This window comes from Chiloscyllium plagiosum, unplaced genomic scaffold (genome assembly GCF_037043375.1).
Source record: "Chiloscyllium plagiosum isolate Xiang-an unplaced genomic scaffold, Cpla_swu_hap1 HiC_scaffold_42, whole genome shotgun sequence".
NCBI classification, from domain to species: domain Eukaryota; kingdom Metazoa; phylum Chordata; class Chondrichthyes; order Orectolobiformes; family Hemiscylliidae; genus Chiloscyllium; species Chiloscyllium plagiosum.
The window spans coordinates 33,822,213-33,835,979 of NW_028270180.1; the positions used below are offsets into that span (position 1 = coordinate 33,822,213).

The window sequence follows — 13,767 nt, forward strand, 5'->3', positions numbered from 1 at the left end:
AGCTATCCCAAAGCTCCGCGGCAGTTTCACAACCCAGCAATACCAAAGCCCCACAAACAGCAGGTCAGACAGAGAGGCACCAACAAGAGCATTGATCCCCGGACAAGACAATGAAAGCACCTCACCACTTCAGAGGAGACATTAGCACCTACCTGTGAAGAGGAATGGAAGCTCCGAACCCTTGGATGCTGTCAGGATATTGCTTTGTGTAGAGAATTAGGACATTCCTACGATAACAGTTTTCTGATTAGCATCATGGTAACTAGATTACTCCATTTCCAGATACATTGTATTTTCCCCATTTCTAATTAGCCTCATTGTACAGGATTATTATAAAAACTGGCTGCTTCTTCAGCTCGAGGAAGAGAAATTCTGATCTACCTGCACAGACTGTCAGCCTAGTCAATTTCTCTTCCAGCACTATGATTGTAATAAACAGCATGTCAATTTCACACGATCTGGTTTGTGTGGTCTGTAATTTATTGGGCAAATTTCTCCAACAAGTTCATTCATGGAATGTGTGTATTGCTAGGCAATAAATACTGGCCTCGCCAATCTTAATTGTCTAGAGCACAGTTAAGAGTCAACCACATTGCTGTGGGTCTGGAGTCACATATAGGCCAGATCAGGAAAAGATGGCAGTTTCCTTCCTGAAAGGAAATTAGTGAACCAGATGGCTTTTTCTGAAAATTAACAATGGATTCATGGTCATCATTAGGCTCTGAATTCCAAATTTTGTTTTTCTTTTCCTTTTGTGCCAGATATGTCTCAGTGGAGTTTCCCTCTGATTACCATTGACATTGAATTACAAAGGCCCAACAACATCTATTCTTCCTCAGGCAGCTGAGAAAATTTGGCATGATGGCGAATACCCTTGCCAATTTTTATAGCTGCGCCATCGAAAGCATTTTGTCTAGTTGTATCACTACCTGGTATGACAACTGTACCATTCAAGATTGGAGACAGTTACAGAGAGTGGTGAACTCAGCCCGATAATCTCAAAGGCCAATCTCCCGTCCATAGTATCCATCTACCTGGCCCGCTGTTGAGGAAAGGCTGCCAGCACACTCAAAGATCCATCCCACCCTGGCAATGCTTTTCTACAACCTCTACCTTCTGGTAGATGTACAGAAGCCTGAACACACGCACCAGCAGTTTCAAAACAGTTTCTACCCAACTGTTGTTAGAATACTGGATGGACTCACAACTCTTAGCATTTGCCTGTACCTGTGTTTTTTCTTTTTGCCGCTGTTTCCCTATCTATGCTATTTAACTCTGTGATCTGCCTGTATTGCTTGCAAAGAAAAGCTTTTCACTATGCCTTAGTACACGTGACAATAAATTCAATTCAATTCAATTAGTTCACATTATATTTGTGAATGCGTTTTGATATATTTGATAAAATGCCAACTTGATGACCAAACACTGTCATTTCCACCTGCCATCTTAGGATCAGCTCCTTTTTCTGTGTCTAGATTGAATTTATAATGAACCCAAACAAAGTGTTGATGAAAGGCTTATTATTGCGGAGTTGCTATTTGATAGCACCGACAATAACTCCTTCCATTATTTCACTCCTGTAAACTGATTGGATAGTAATTGGCTGGATTAGATTTGTTCATTTTGTGTACAGGACCTAATGATTTTTCATATATTTGGGAAGATGCCAGTGTTGTAGCTATATTTGAATAGCTTGGCCAGGGATGCGATTAGTTCTGGCGAATAAGTCCTCAATTTTATTCCCGAGTATTGTCAGTGCTTATCAGCTTTGCATCATCCAGTGTTTTCAGTTGTTTCTTCATTTTGCCTGCTCTCAAAATAAGCCACTGTTCCTATTAGGGCACATTGGATTGGTGATCTGCACTGCACCGCAGTGGCCTGTGATGATATACTGTCCCCTGGCTGCCCTTTCCCTAAGGTACTCTTCACCCCCTCTACCTGAAACCCTAACAATGGTTGAAAGTGAAAACCCAAAAGTCTGAAATAACTAATCCTTGAGTGGTGAGATTGAAACATTTAACGTTGTTGTATCAAATACAATTGTTTCTGGAGTGGAGTGTCTGTTGAACAAGAACAATCCAATGATCAATTCCAAGTGCATACGCTCACCTCCTCCATATTTTTATAGTCAGTTTGTAAATTGCAACGGTGGGAAGAAATGGAAATAGCTTTCCTATGTTTGACACCCCAAATATTTAAAGCACAAAGAACAAACTGAATAATTACCGATAGATATTCACTGTAAAAATAAGCCAGAATGTTTTTGAAAACTCTGCCATATGAATGATGCACACTGATATTAATGCACATATTGGCCAACAGCTAAAGGCAAGGATGAAATAATTACAACCTGGGGTATCTCACTCTTAAGCTGTCATGATTAACAAATTACTGATTGGTTATCCATTAAAGCTGTCACCGAAATCAAGGCAATTAAGTGTCAATTTTCTTTTGAAATGAGGAAAGATTGTTAATGACTGCCAGTCAAACACCCTGTACCAAAAGATTAAGCACCTTAAGTGAGTCTCAATCAGCAGGTTGTGAATTGTTGTGGTGATTTTAAAATATCAAATTTTAACTTATTTTCCTTTAATTTCCTTTGTCCCCTTCTTCTTCCCTTAATCTAAAATTTGACTTAATTTGTACTTTAATTTGATTCTGGTTCATTTTTTCAGTCTCTTCCTGCTTACTTCTCAATCAAATGAATCTCCTGGATTAAGATTCAATTTTTTTGCGTTGCTGCTTCAGTATCAGCTGATAATAACATAGTGAGCAGCACACACCAGAGCTGAAGGCTGAATGAGCTAGTTTAACTAACAATCCGTGCTGTGCACTGCTCCTCTGCAGAAATCCTGGACCAATATAACATGATTGACTGAAGTTAGGTTTTATTGTTCCTAGTATTTAATATTCTTCTTAAAGCCATAGAATAGGAAATAATTTTAAGGATGCTGATGCAGTCTGTACCTATTGATGGTCTCATCCCATCTAAATGTCATTACTTCATCAACAGCTTGTGATGAAGCCTACAAGGGAGCAGGCTATTCTGGACTTAGTGCTCTGTAATGAGCCAGACTTTATAAAAGATCTTAAAGTAAGGGAACACGTAGGAGGCAGCGATCATAATATGGTAGAGTTCAGTCTGCAGTTTGAAAGAGAGAAGGCAAAATTGGATGTAATGGTGTTAAATAAAGGTAACTACAGGGACATGAGAGAGGAACTGACAAATCAACTGGAAGCAGAGCCTGGCGGGGAAGACAGTACATAGAACATAGAAAAATACAGCGCAGTACAGGCCCCTTGGCCCTCGATGTTGCGCCGATCCAAGCCCACCTAACCTACACTAGCCCACTATCCTCCATGTGCCTATCCAATGCCTGTTTAAATGCCCATAAAGAGGGAGAGTCCACCACTGCTACTGGCAGGGCATTCCATGAACTCACGACTCGCTGAGTAAAGAACCTACCCCTAACATCTGTCCTATATCTACCACCCCTTAATTTAAAGCTATGCCCCCTCGTAATAGCTGACTCCATATGTGGAAAAAGGTTCTCATGGTCAACCCTATCTAAACCCCTAATCATCTTGTACACCTCTATCAAGTCACCCCTAAACCTTCTTTTCTCCAATGAAAACAGCCCCAAGTGCCTCAGTCTTTCCCCATACGATCTTCCTACCATACCAGGCAACATCCTGGTAAACCTCCTCTGCACCCGTTCCAGTGCCTCCACATCCTTCCTATAGTATGGCGACCAAAAATGCACACAATACTCCAGATGCGGCCGCACCAGAGTCTTATACAACTGCAACATGACCTCAGGACTCCGGAACTCAATTCCTCTACCAATAAAATCCAGTACACCATATGCCTTCTTCACCACACTATTTACCTGGGTGGCAATTTTCAGAGATCTGTGTACATGGACACCAAGATCCCTCTGCCCATCCACACTACCAAGTATCCGACAATTAGCCCAGTACCCCATCTTTTTGTTACTCATACCAAAGTGAATCACCTCACACTTAGCTACATTGAACTCCATTTGCCACCTTTCTGCCCAACTCTGCAGCTTACCTATATCCGCTGTAACCTGACACATCCTTCCTCACTGTCAACAACTCCACCAACTTTCGTATCATCCGCAAACTTGCTCACCCAACCTTCTAGCCCCTCCTCCAGGTCATTTATTAAAATGACAAACAGCAATGGTCCCAAAACAGATCCTTGCGGAACACCGCTAGTAACTGCACTCCAAGATGAACCTTTGCCATCAACTACTACCCTCTGTCGTCTTCCAGCCAGCCAATTCCTAATCCAAAACTCCAACTCACCCTCAATGTCATACCTCTTAATTTTTTGCAGTAGCCTACCATAGGGAACCTTATCAAACGCCTTACTAAAATCCATATACACCACATCTATCACTTTCCCCTCGTCCACCTCCTTAGTCACCTTCTCAAAGAATTCAGTAAGGTTTGTGAGGCACGACCTACCCTTCACAAAACCATGCTGACTATACTTGATCACATTATTCCTATCCAGATGTTCATAAATCCTATCCCTTACAATTCTCTCTAAGACTTTGCCCACAACAGAAGTGAGACTCACCGGCCTATAGTTACTAGGGTTATCCCTACTCCCCTTCTTGAACAAGGGAACCACATTTGCTAGCCTCCAGATTATCTGGAGGGGGATTAGACAGCCATGGCTGACAAAGGAAGTCAGGAAATCTATCAAAGAAAAAGAGAGAGCCTATAAAGTAGCCAGAAGTACTGGGAAATCAGAAGATTGGGAAGACTACAAAAGCAAACAGAGGGTAACAAAGAGAGAAATAAGGAAGGAGAGGATCAAATATGAACGTAAGCTAGCCAGTAATATTAGAACTAATAGTAAAAGTTTCTTTCAATACATAAAAAAAACGAGAGCCAAGAGTAGACAGTGGGTCGCTCCAAATTGATGCAGGAAGGCTAGTGCTGGGAGATAAGGAAATAGCTGAAGAACTTAATGAGTACTTTGCGTAAGTCTTCACAGTGGAAGACGTGAGTAATATCCAAACAATTAAGGAGAGTCAGGGGGCAAAGTTGAGTATGGTAGCCATTACAAAAGACAAAGTGCTAGAAAAGGTCTAAAACATGATAAATCTCCTGGCCTGGTTGGACTGCATCCTAGAGTTCTGAGGGAAGTGGCTGAAGAAATAGTGGAGGCGTTGGTTATAATCTTTCAAAAATCACTGGAGTCAGGGAAAGTCCCAGATGATTGGAAAGTTGTTGTAACCCCCTTGTTCAAGAAAGGATCAAGATAAAAGATGGAAAATTACAGGTCGATTTAGGCTAATGTCAGTTGGAGGTAAAATTCTAGAACTCATTGTTAAGGATGAGATTTCTAAATTCTTGAAAGTGCAGGGTCGGTTTAGAACCAGTCAGCATGGATTTAGTAAGGGGAGGTCGTGCTTGACAAAACTGTTAAAATTGTTTTGAAGAGGTAACAAGTAGGTTAGACCAGGCAAACCCAGTAGATGTTATCTACCTAGACTTCCAAAAGGCCTTTGATAAGGTGCCTTAAGGGAGGCTGCTGAGTAAGGTGAGGGCCCATAATGTTTGAGGTGAGCTACTGGCAGGGATTGGCTGTCTGACAGAAGGCAGAGAGTTGGGATAAAAGGTTCTTTATCAGAATGGCAACCAGTGACAAGTGGTGTCCCACAGGGTTCAGTGTTGGGGCGCAGCTATTCACTTTATATATTTAATGATCTGGATGAAGGACGAGGGGCATTCTGCTGAAGTTTGCTGATGATATGAAGTTAGGTGGACAGGCAGATAATACTGAGGAGGTGGGGAGGCTGTAGAAAGATTTAGACAGTTCAGGAGAGTCATCCAGGAAATGGCTGATGAAATTCATCGTGAGCAAATTCGAGGTTTTGCACTTTGGAAAAAAGAATACAGGCATGGACTACTTTCTAAATGGTGAGAACATTCATAAAGCCAAAGTACACAGAGATCTGGGAGTGCTAGTGCAGGATTCTCTGAAGGTTAACTTGCAGATTGAGTCCGTAATTAAGAAAGCAAATGTAATGTTGTCATTTATCTCAAGGGTTAGAATATAAAAGCAACTATGTGCTTCTAAGACTTTATAAAGCTCTAGTTAGGCCCCATTTAGAATACTGTGTCCAATTTTGGACCCCACACCTCAGGAAGGACATACTGGCACTGGAGCATGTGTTTTAAAAAATTCTCAAGGTCAGGTTCGTAGGAGAGTAGTCTGACACAGAACAAACAACCAAGAGGCGAGTCTGCTAGAATATGAGCATTTTATTCCCCGCAGCGTCGCCACAACCAGGTCTCATACTTACAACGGGTCTGGCTTATACTCACTCTACATGTTACCGGAACTGGGAGCCGTCAGTTCTCGTAGAGCGGTTGCCAACAACCCACGCTCGGCGGTTAAACGTAACCCCGGAGCAGACTCTCCGAACTGGAGACTTTTCCAGCTGATATACTCTTTTCCAGATATAAACATTCATGTGAACAGCAGAGCAAGGCTAAAAAACACATTCCATTCTGGTTACATACAGATAAGAAGATTCACACGGGGAGGTGTGTAATAAGATTCACACGGGACTAAGCAACACCTCCATTCCGGTTAGATTCACACATGTATTGGGACATAATTTTTAACCGTTTCACCACATTCCACTGCTTGGCCCAATACATGTGTTACATTATGATTCACACATGTATTGGGACATAATTTTACACCACAGCATGTCCAGTGGAGATTCACACGGATGATCCCTGGAATGGTAAGCCTAACATATGATGAATGGCTGAGGATCCTGGGATTGTATTCGTTAGAACTTAGATGGTTGAGGGGAGATTTAATAGAAACTTAATGCATGGCTTAGAAAAGTTGGATGCTGGGAAATTGTTTCCAACAGGTGGGGATACAAGACCCGTGGGCACAGCCTTAGAATTAGAGGGGGTCAATTTAGAACGGAAATGAGGAGGCGTTTCTCACAGAGTGGTGAACCTGTGGAATTCATTGCCATGGAGCGTAGTGGAGGCCAGGACGTTAGATATCTTCAAGGCAGAGATTGATAAATTTTTGTTCTTGCAAGAAATTAAGGGCTACTGGGAGAGTACGGTAAGTAGAGTTGAAATGCCCATCAGCCATGATTAAATGGTGGAGTGGCCTCGATGGGCTGAATGACCTTACTTCTACTCCTACATCTTATGGTCGAATATATACTTCAATAAACAACTATAAAAAACCGGCAATATTTACAAAACATCCCTTCATACGACTAGGATTTTATATCCAGCGCATATTTAAGGTTTTCCCTGAGTAATTTTCCCTGTCAATGTTCGCTAATTATTTCCATCACTATTTGCAAACATTATTGGTGAATGGGTGGACTAAACTGAATCATAATGATTGTTGTTTAAAAATTAATTCCCATTCTGGGTATTTGTTTCTTGTCCTCAGACACCCATGGGGCAAAGATGGCACTGAACCATCTTTCTGAGCCACTGCAATCTTTAACATGAAGGGGAACGTGCAGGTTGCTGTGTTCCCAAATCTCTGCTGCCTGAGTTCTTTCAGCTGGGAGAGGTTGAGTTTGGTAGATGTCATCAAAGGAATCCTGATGAGTTGCTGCAGTGAATCTTGCATCACTGTGCATCAGTGGTGAAAGCAGCAAATATTGAAGGTGATAAATGTGATGCCAATCAAGTTGACTACTTTGTCCTGGATGGTGTCATGCCTTTTGAGTGCTGAAGCTTTTCATCCAGACAAGGTGCGAGTATTCCAACACACTCCTGACTTGTCAGTGGGGGAGAGATTAAAGCAGTCAGGAGATGAGCTGTTTTCTGCAGAATGCAAAACCTTTGATATGTTCTGATAACTATGACATTAATGGTCTGGTTGAGTTTCTGGGTAATGTTAAGATTCCAGGATTTCTCTGGTGTTTCAGTGATGATGAAACTATTGAATGTTAGGAGGAAGCAGTTACACTGTTACTGCTGATAGTTGTTATCGCCTGACACTTGTGTGCTGCACATGTTATTTACCACTTATTAGCTCAGGTCTGGATGTAGTCAAAGTCTTGTTAATGCAGGTATGAATTCTTTCCTTATCTGAAGAATAGAAAATAGTGCTGAACATCACACACTTCCTTCTGACTTTTATGATGGAGGGAAAGTCATTGATGAAGCAGCTAAAGATGGTCAGGCCCAGGACACAATCCTGAAGAAGGGGCTCTTGTGGCTTAGTGGTAATGTCTGCACCTCTCAACCAGGAGGGTCAGGTTTAAGTCTGACCTGCTGCACAGGCGTGTGATGACATCTCTGAACAGGTCCGGGAGCTGTGATGATTGACTTTCAGTTTTCAGGACCAACAGCCCTGTGACCCAATCATTGGAGAGTTTCCATAACATCTATTCAGACTTGAGTTCTCCTAGATTTATTTTTGCCAAATCAAATACTGCCTTAACATTGAGGGCTTTCACTTTCTCCTGATCCCTTGGGATTCTGTTCTTGTCGGCATGTGGTGCTGTAGTTCTAGTCAAACTCAAACTGCATATCAGTGAGCAGGTTACTGCTGAGTGAGAGTATGTTGAAGGAAAAATATTCAGAGATCTTGCAAAGTGCTTTCCATACCCAGCAAGCTTTTCTAAAGACAAAAACAACACCAAATAGTGGGGTTGAATTTCCACTGTCCTGCATTAACACTGGAGAATGATAGATGTGACTTCCTCCTGGGAGGAGTGAGAAGATCTCTGGCCATTCTCTGCAAAGGTGTCCAGTATGGCCATGGCTCTGCTGCAATGTGGGCCTGAAATTCCTGGTTAGAACACAAGGGCATGACCTTTCCCTGGACACTGGAGGAATTCTCTGCTCTTTTTCCAGTTTTCAAAATAACACACCAGGTTATCATCCAACAGGTTTATCTGGAAGTACAAGCTTTTGGAGCACTGCTCCTTCGTCTGAAAGCTAGTGCTTCCAAATTAAACTGTTGGACTATAACCTAGTGTTGAGAGATTTTTAACTTTGCCCACCCCAGTCGAACACCGGCCCGTCCACGTCATGACATTTTTTTTTCACAGTGGATTACCTATTCCAGTCCTGCAGTGGGACCTGGACTGACTCTGACAGGAGATCACTCACAAGGCAGGAGAAAATGGTGTGTTCAGCTTTTGGTGAACAGTCACCACCGTGGAGGTGCTCCATTGCTACTCAACACAATTGGAAGAATGAGACAGGAGCATCGCTGAAAATCTGAACCGGGAATCTTGGAAACAGCTTTTCCACACAATGTAGTGAACAATTGTGTAAATGCGAGGGGATGAGTAAAACCATCAGGATTGAGTTTGATGGGTATTTGTTCAGTAGAGTCACTGGAGGTAAGACCAGGCAAATGGGGAGAACAGACATGAGGGGCTGAATATCCTCCTGCTCCTATCTAAGACCAAATGTATCATTGGTTCAGAGGTGCATTCAACATTCAGACGGCTGTATAATTTAAATATATTTTTAAATGGATTTAAATATATTTTACCACATTAAGCTCTTACAATGTATGAAAATATGTCCCTTCACTTGGCCGGTTTCTGATTTATTAACTGGCACAGGTTCTTGCCGATTAATGCACAAATAATTTCTTGCAGCATTCTGGTTAGAAAGCATTTTCTTTCACAGAAATTAATTCATAATAGAACAAGACTTGGCAAGGCTCATTCACTTTATATTCCATAGTAATGATATCTTGGATGAATCATTCTGTCAATAATTCAAAGCTATTTTTTTTTTAATTTGGAAGTGCTTAAGATCTTTGAATTATCCATGCCTCTATTCACACAAAATACATCAAAGTCTGAGTTCAGTGCTAGTGTGATCCCTATACTTAAAAAAGGAGGTTAAACAAGTTGAGAAAACTAGGCTAATTAATTTGACATCTGTGGTGGGAAAAAGAATGCAGTTATAACTAAAAGATGGAATAGATAAATGTCAAGGAACTGAAGAGATCATGAAGAACACTCAACATGCATTTCAAAAGTTTACACTTGACAAACCCTATTAAATCTTTCTAAAGAAGTATCAGTGTGAAGTCGGGGACAGGAGGCAGAATGAATAACATTCTGATAACAAAACAGAAAACTGTAGAGGTTAAAAGTACTAAATCAAATTTGCAAATGGTAGGAAATAGTGTCACTATCGACCTAATGATTTGATCTCTGGAAGTTCCCCATGGTAGTAGACTGGTTAGCAAGGTTAGATCTCATGGAATACAGGGATAACATGGGCAGCATGGTGGCTCAGTGGTTAGCACTACAGCCTCACAGCATCAAGGACCTGGGCTCAATTCCACCCTCAGGCGACTGTTTGTGTGGACACTGTTTGTGTGGAGTTTGCACATTCTCCCCCTGTCTCTGCAGGTTTCCTCCGGGTGCTCCAGTTTCCTCCAACAATCTAAAAGATGTGCAGGCCAGGTGAATTGGTCATGCTCAAATGCACCTAACACAATGGGCAATAGTCAGGGGTAGGTAGAGGGTAGGGAAATAGGTCTGGATGAGTTACTTTTCGGAGGGTTGGTGCAGAATTGTTGGGCCGAATGGCCTGTTTCCACTCTGTAGTGAATCTAATCTTAAAAGAAAAAGCTAGCCATTTGGATACAGAACTGGCTCGAATGTAGAAGACCGAGGGTAGTGATTAGGGTTGCTTTTCAGACTGGAGGCCTGTGACCAGTGGTGTGCTTCAAGGATCAGTGCTGGGTCCACTACTTTTTGTCATTTATATAAATGATTTGGATGTGAACATAGCAGTATAGTTAGTAAGTTTGCAAATGACACCAAAATTGGAGGTGTAGTGGACAGTGAAGTAGGTTACCTGAGTACAGTGGGGATATTGATCAGATGGGCAATGGGCTGAGGAGTGGCAGATGGAGTTTAGATAAATGTGAGATGCTGCATTTTGGAAAGACAAATCAGGGCAGGGCTTATACACTTAGTGGTAAGGTCCTAGGGAGTGTTGCTGAACAAAGAGCCCTTGGAGTGCAGGTTCATAGTTGCTTGAAAATGGAGTTGCAGGTAGGCAGGGTAGTGAAGAAGGTGTTTGATATGCTTTCCTTTTTTGGTCAGAGTATTGAGTACAGGAGTTGGGAGGTCGTGTTGTGGCTATACAGGATATTGGTTATGCCACTTTTGGAATATTGTGTGTAATTCTGATCTCCTTCCTATCGGAAAGATGTTGTGAAACTTGAAAGGGTTCAGAAAAGAATAACAAGGATGTTGCCAGGGTTGGAGGATTTGAGCTATAGGGAGAGGCTGAATAGGCTGGGGCTGTTTTCAATGAAGTGTCGGACGGTGGTGGGGGAGTAACCTTATAGAGGTTTATAGAATCATGAGGGGCATGGATAGGGTAAATAGACAAAGTCTTTACCCTGGGGTGGGGGAGTCCAGAACTAGAGGGCATAGGTTTAGGGTGAGAGGAGAAAGATATAATAGGGACCTAAGGGGCAATGTTTCCACGCAGAGGGTGATACATGTATGAGCTGCCAGAGGAAGTAGTTGAGGCTGGGACAATTACAACATTTAGAACATAGAACAATACAGCGCAGAACAGGCCCTTCGGCCTTCGATGTTTCACCAACCTGTGAACTATTCTCAGCTCGTCCCCCTACACTATCCCATCATCATCCATGTGCTTATCTAAGGATTATTTAAATCTCTCTAATGTGACTGAGTTAACTACATTGGCAGGCAGGGCATTCCATGACCTTACCACTCTCTGAGTAAAGAACTTGCCTCTGACATCTGTCTTAAATCTATCACCCCTCAATTTGTAGTTGTGCCCTCTCATACAAGCTGATGTCAACATCCTAGGCAAAAGTCTTTCACTGTCTACCCTATCTAATCCTCTGATCATCTTGTATGTCTCTATCAAGTGCCCCCCTAGCCTCCTTCCTTCCAATGAGAAAAGACCCAAGTCTCTCAGCCTTTCCTCTTCAGACCTTCCTTCCAGACCAGGCAACATCCTGGTAAATCTCCTCTGCACCTTTTCCAATGCTTCCACATCCTTCCTGTAATGGGTCGACCAGAACTGTACACAATATTCCAAGTGTGGCCACACCAGCGTTTTGTATAGTTGCAGCATGATATTGCGATTCCGGAACTCAATCCCTCTGCCAATGAAACCTAACACACCGTATGCCTTCTTAACAGCACTATCCACCTGGGTGGCAACTTTCAGGGATCTATGCACATGGACTCCAAGATCCCTCTGCACATCTACACTACCAAGAATCTTTCCATTGACCAAGTACTCTGCCATCCTGTTATTCTTCCCAAAGTGCATCACCTCACATTTAGCTGCATTGAACTCCATTTGCCACCTCTCAGCCCAATTCTGCAGTTTATCCAAATCCCCCTGCAACCTTTAACATTCTTCCAAACTGTCCACTACTCTACCGACTTTAGTGTTGTCTGCAAATTTACTAATCCATCCACCTATGCCTGTGTCTATGTCATTTATAAAAAATGAGAAACAGCAGTGGTCCCAAAACAGATCCTTGTGGCACACTACAAGTAACTGGTCTCCAGATTAAATATTTTCCATCAACCATCACTCTCTGCTTTCTTCCAGAAAGCCAGTTTCTAATCCAAACTGCTAAATCACCCTCCATTCTATGCCTCTGCATTTTCTCCATCAGCCTACCATGTGGAACCTTATCTAAGGATTTACTGAAGTCCATGTACACCACGTAAACTGCCCTACCTCATCTACATGCTTGGTCACCTTCTCAAAAAAGGCATCTGGATGGGTATATGAATAGGAAGGGTTTGGAGGGATATGGGTCATGTACTGGCAAACTGGACGAGATTAGGTTAAGATATCTGGCCAGCACGGACAAGTTGGACTGAAGGATCTATTTCATCTCTATCACTCCAATTGGAAATACAGTTTCAATGTTTGTGTCTCCCTGGGTTGTGAAGGTGCGGTTTAATGTAGAGGATGTCTCTGATAAAACACAAGCAAGACATTAATAAACTTGCGGAGTGAGCGCACAATTATTATGTGGCTATATATTGTAATGTGTGCTGTTGCATCCTGATAGGAAGAATTAAGGAGACCACATACACATTGGAAAATCAGTGTGCGTGGGGCAAATGAAGGAGAGAAATCTGAAGGTACAAATTCACAGATTGTTAATTGTATTGGGCTAGTAAGTCCATTTGGAAGCAAACTAAGCACCAGGATACACCAAAGAACTGTGGATGTTGGAAACCTGAAACAAAAACAGGAATTACTGTTTAAAAACTCAGCTGCTCTGGCAGCATCCGTGGAGAGAAAATAGAGTGAAAGTTTTTTGATTCAGTGGCCCTCCTTCAGTTCCGAGGCAGAAACCCTCTACATTTAAGACGTATTTCGATCACCTGTCGCATTGTATGACTTGGTGTACAAGTGCTAGAAAAAGATTGCTTTTGACCAGGTATGGACTTGCTGGGCTGAAGGGCCTTTTTTCTGTGCTGTTAAATCTCTATGACTGAGTCAGGTGTAGAATTGGAAAAACACAGGCAGGCACTGGAGAATGGATGGAAAAGTTTACTAAACTGAGACCAGAGCTGTGCAATTATAATCAGGTTAAACAAGTTGGAGCTTTACGCTTCAAAGAAGAACCTGCTCAAAATTGAAGATTACAAAGGAGGTTGTTCAGGTTTTCTTAGAGAAGGTGATACCACTTGTAGAGGCAGACCTGAACTGGGGATCATACAGATG

At 42.2% G+C, this 13,767-nt stretch overlaps 1 protein-coding gene across 1 annotated transcript in view; it reads left to right on the forward strand.

Annotated features, from left to right (window-relative positions):
* Positions 1-13,767, forward strand: part of dapk2b (death-associated protein kinase 2b) — a 132,191-nt gene that overhangs the window by 7,150 nt on the left and 111,274 nt on the right. The window lies entirely within an intron of this gene.